Below are 5,323 nucleotides of genomic sequence, written 5' to 3'. Positions count from 1 at the left end.
GTTTTTTTTTTTTGGTAAAATTTATTTCACCTGGAATGTGTTTATTCAAAGTCTATTTCTATTTTTATTTATTTATTTATTTATTTATTTATTTATTTATTTATTTATTTATTTATTTATGGCTGCATTGGGTCTTCGTTGCTGCGCCTGGGCTTTCTCTAATTGCAGTGAGTGGGGGCTACTCTTCATTGCAGTGCATGGGCTTCTCATTGCTGTGGCTTCTCGTTGCAGAGCACAGGCTCTAGGTGCGTGGGCTTCAGTAGTTGCGGCTCGCGGGCTCTAGAGCGCAGGCTAAGTAGTTGTGGCGCACAGGATTAGTTGCTCTGTGGCATGTGGGATCTTCCCGGACCAGGAATCAAACCCGTGTCCCCAGTATTGGCAGGTGGATTCTTAACAACTGTGCCACCAGGGAAGTCCCTCTATTTTTTTTTTTTTAAGTATTAAAAAATGGACTAAAAGTCAGTATTTTTCTGTTCATGTTATTGCAATGTTATGTGCTTACAGAATCATAATTCACCTTAGAATTGTTTGGAATAGACATCTACAACTAGCTGTTTCAGATGAATTCTTACACTCTTGATAACTGTCATGTATGATTAACTTGATTTTAGAAATGACTTACCCAGTTTTATAATGGTAACTTTTTCAAATTAGTTTCACACCTATTGATATGGTATAACATCCTTTCATGCACTTGATTGAGCACTTTCTTGTTTGTTCTTTTGAGCTCTGAATGAGTTGGATTGGTTATTTTTCTTAATGTCGATTCTAAATTGAAAATGACATTGTTATAAAGATGGTTTCTAGGGAAGGATAAAAACTGTTGACATCCCCTTCTGTCTCAAAAGTTTGCTTTTACCCAACCAACAGCATTTTTGCAATGAGAATATTCACATACACACACAAAAAGACTTCAAGGAAAATAAAACTTAAGAAGGGCCCTAAAGGCCCTAAATAAACCTGGTGAATAATTTCATTTTTAGTTTCTCAATTCTCCCTCAGACCTATCTGTCCTATGTTGCATGTAACATTAAAGCTTTTTCTCTGATGTAATATACTCTTGTACTCTTAAGTTGATCAATTTCTGTCCCACAATTCCAAATCTTTCATTATTCGTCAGTATCAACTACCTATTCAGAGAGGGAGGAAAGCACTAAATATTTTGACTAGTCATACCATGATGTGGGCATCTCCTTCATCCCTCAAAAGTCTAGCTCTTGAAAGAATGATTAAAAAGCAGAACCTCTTTGGGGTTTTGAAAATAATACAATAAAAATAAGATTTAGTCATGGCTCTGTGTTTTAAGCAGTCTGAGTCTGTGAACTTTGTTCAACTTTACCTGTTTTTAAAGTGAAAGAAAGAAAAAAAAAGCTAGGCATTCAGTTGAGACCCCAAACAGGCCAAACACCCTTGGGAATACAGTTACTATAAATCCGCACTACTCTAAAACCAGTCCTCAACAGGAGCACACGTATTTGCCAGTAAATTAACTGCCTGCCACCACAGAACTGGATACTCTAAAGGAAGACAACAAAATCCAGACCCTTAGCAATATCACAGCATCCACAATATACAATATGCAATAAAAAATTATTAGGTGTGAAGACAAGAAAATGTGACATAACCAGAGAAAAAAGCCATCAAAATAGACCCAGAGTTGACACAGATGTTACAAATAGCAGACAGCACTTTAAAAGCTACTATATAAATGTTTAAAATATTAAAGAAAAAGGTTTACATTGAGTGAATAGGTGGTGAGTCTCAGAACAACAAAAACAAAGACAAACCCATATATTCTACAGCTGAAAAATACAGTCTTAAATGAAAAATTCACTAGATGGGCATAAAAATGTACAAGACACTGTAGAGGAAAAGATCAATGAACTTGATAGATTAATTGGAACTACTCAAACTAAAGCATAGCAAAAGGATTTCAAAACAGAATAAAAAACCTGACATATGAGATAAATAACAAGTGGTCTAACCTGTATAGTTGGATCCAGAAGGAGAGGAAAAGTGACTGGAGCAGAAAAATATATATGGAAAAATAAAGATTAAAAAATTTACAAATTTGATTTAAAAAATAAAAACAGATCCAAGAAACTCAAGCTGCAAACAGGATAAATAAAAGGAAACTGGTCAATTGCTGAAAAAGATGAGATTTTAAAAAGCAGTCAAGAGTTTGACACATAGCAGTGAACAATAAGAAGAATGAACAACTTACCAGAAAAATGTAATCAAGAAGACAGTGGAACAATGTCTTTAAAGTGCTGAAGTTTAAAAAAGGGTGTCAAACTAAAATTCTATATCCAGTGAAAATATCCTATAATGAAAACTGAAAAAATTTGATACCAGGAGATATGCACTACAAGAAATCTTAAAGGAGTTTCTTCACATTGAAGGTAGTGATATCTGGTGAAACATATATCTACATGAAGGAAAGAAATTCCAGAAATGAAAATTTTAAATTATTTTTCTAATTCCTTAAATTATTTAAAATCTTATTGACTATTAAAAGGAAAATGACAGTGTTTAACCAGAAGAAAATTCAAAGCAGAAATTAAGAACTAAGACTTAGGACACGTAGAAGTAAAATATGTGATAATTATAAGTAATGGGATGAATGGAAGTACACATTTATAAGATGTATATATTACACTGGAAGTGGTATGTTATTTAAGATAAACTGCAATAAATGTATTTCTTACAGCAACTAGAAAATTTTATAAGGTGTGGCTGTAAAGCCAATAGAGGCAGTAAAGTAGAATACCAAAAAACATTTTAAAATTTTTATTTTTTCCTAGGTGCACAACATAGTGATTTGATATTTCTGTATATTACAAAATGATAAGCATGATAAGTCTAGTTACCATCTGTCATTATACAAAGATATTACAATATTATTGATTATATTCCCAGTGCTGTCCATTTCATCCCCATGACTCTATTTTGCAACTGGAAGTTTGTACCTCTTAATCTCCCTCACTTATTTCACTCATCCCCCAGCCCCCTGCTCTGTATGAATGACCTGTTTGTTCTCTGCATCTAGGAATCTATCTGTTTTATAATGTATGTTCATTTGTTTTTTAGGTCTCACATATAAGTGAAACCATACAGTATTTTTCTTCCTCTCTCTGACTTATTTCATGTAGCAAAATACCCTCTAGGTCCATCCATGTTGTCACAGATGGCAAGATTTCATTGTTCTTTATGACTGAGTTATATATATATATATATATGTATATATATGTGTATATATATATGTATATATATATGTATACACACACACACACACACACACACACATTGCTTCCATATCTTGGCTATTGTAAATAATGCTGCAAGGAACACAAGGGTGCATATATCTAACTGAATTAGTGTTCTTGTTGGAAAAATACCCAGACGTGGAATTGCTGGATTGTATGGTAGTTCCATTTTTAATTTTTTGAGGAAACTCCATGCTGTTTTCCATGGTGGTTGTACCAATTTACATTCCCACCAACAGTGCAAGAGGGTTCCCTTCCTCTACATGCTCACCAACACTGGTTACTTGTCTTGATGACAGCCTTCTGACACAGATGTGAGGTGATATTGTGGTTTTGATTGCATTTCTCTGATGATTAGTGATGTTGAGCATCTTTTCATGTGTCTGTTGGGCATCTGTATGTCTTTTTTGGAAAAATGTCTTTTTGAGGTCCTCTACCCCTATTTCAATTGGTTTGTTTTTTTGAAGTTGGGTTTTAAGAGTTCTTTGTATATTTTGGATATTAACCCCTTATCAGATATATCTTCTCCCAATTCAGTAGAACTTTTTCATTTTGTTAAGTTTCCTTTGCTGTGCCAAAGCTTTTTAGTTTGATGTAGTCCCATTTGTTTATGTTTACTTTTGTTTCTCTTGCCTGAGGATACATATCTCCACCAAAAGATACTGGAAAGACTAATGTTAAAGAGCATATTACCTGTGTTTTCTTCTGGGGTTTTTATGGTTTCAAGTGTTATTAAGTTTTGAATCCATTTTGAGTTGATTTTGGTATATGGTGGGAGAAAATAGTCCAATTTGATTCTTTTGCATATATATAGCTGTCCAGTTTTCCCAACACCATTTATTGAAGAGGCTATCTTTTACCCGTTGTATATTCTTCACTCCTTTGTTATAGATTAATTGACCATAGAAATATGAGCTCATTTCTGGGCTCTCTATTTTGTTCCAGTACCATAAAATTTTTGATCACTGTAGCTTCGTAGAATAGTTTGAAATCAGGGAGCATAATAGTTCCTCCAGCCTTGTTCTTTCTCAAGATTATTTTGGCTATGAGGTCTTTTGTGTTTCCATACAGATTTTTAAATTATTGGTCTAATTCTGTGAAAAATACCATTGGTATTTGATAGGGATTGCATTGAATCTGTAGATTGCTCTGGGTGGTATGGTTATTTTGACAATATTAATTTTTCCAATCTACGAGCATGGTATATAATTCCATTTGCTTGTATCATCTTCAATTTCTTTCCTCAGTAATTAATTTAAAAAATCTATGCAATAGATTTCTATATATTAATTTTGTATTCTGCAATATTATAGAATTCATTTAGTAGTTCTAATAGGTTTTTTTGGTGGCGTCTTAAGGATTTTCTAAATATACTATCATGTCATCTACAGTGACAGTTGTACTTATTCCTTTCCAACTAGGATTCCTTTTCTTTTTCTTGTCTGATTGTTGTGGCTAAGACTTCCAATAATATGTTGAATAAAAGTGGTGAGAATGAGCATCTTTGTCTTCTTCCTGAACTTAGAGGGAATGCTTTCAGCTCTTCACCTTTGAGTATGATGTTAGCAGTTGGCTTCTCATATATGGCCTTTATTATGTTGAGGTATGTTCCTTCTATACTTGCTTTATGGAGAGTTTCTGTCACAAATGGATGTTAAATTCTGTCAAAAGTTTTTCTGCATTTATTGAGATAATCATATGGCTTTTATCCTTCAGTTTGTTAACCTGGTGTATCACATTGATTGATATCAAACCATTCCTGCATCCTTGGGATAAATTCCACTTAATCATGGGGTATAATCCTTTCAATGTATTGTTGAATTTGGTTTGCTAATATTTGATTGATGATTTTTGCATTTATGTTTGTCACTGATATTGTCCTCAATTTTTTTTTTCTGTGGAGCCTCTGGTTTGAGTATCATAATGATGCTGGCCTCTCAGAATGAATTCAGAAGTGTTCCTTCATCTTCAACTTTTTGTTTTATTTATTTTTGGCTGCACTGTGTGGCATGTGGGATCTTAGTTCCCTGACCAAGGATCGAACCCATGTGCCCTGC

This window comes from Physeter macrocephalus, chromosome 15 (genome assembly GCF_002837175.3).
Source record: "Physeter macrocephalus isolate SW-GA chromosome 15, ASM283717v5, whole genome shotgun sequence".
Lineage (NCBI taxonomy): Eukaryota > Metazoa > Chordata > Mammalia > Artiodactyla > Physeteridae > Physeter > Physeter macrocephalus.
This window is presented reverse-complemented; position numbering follows the sequence as displayed.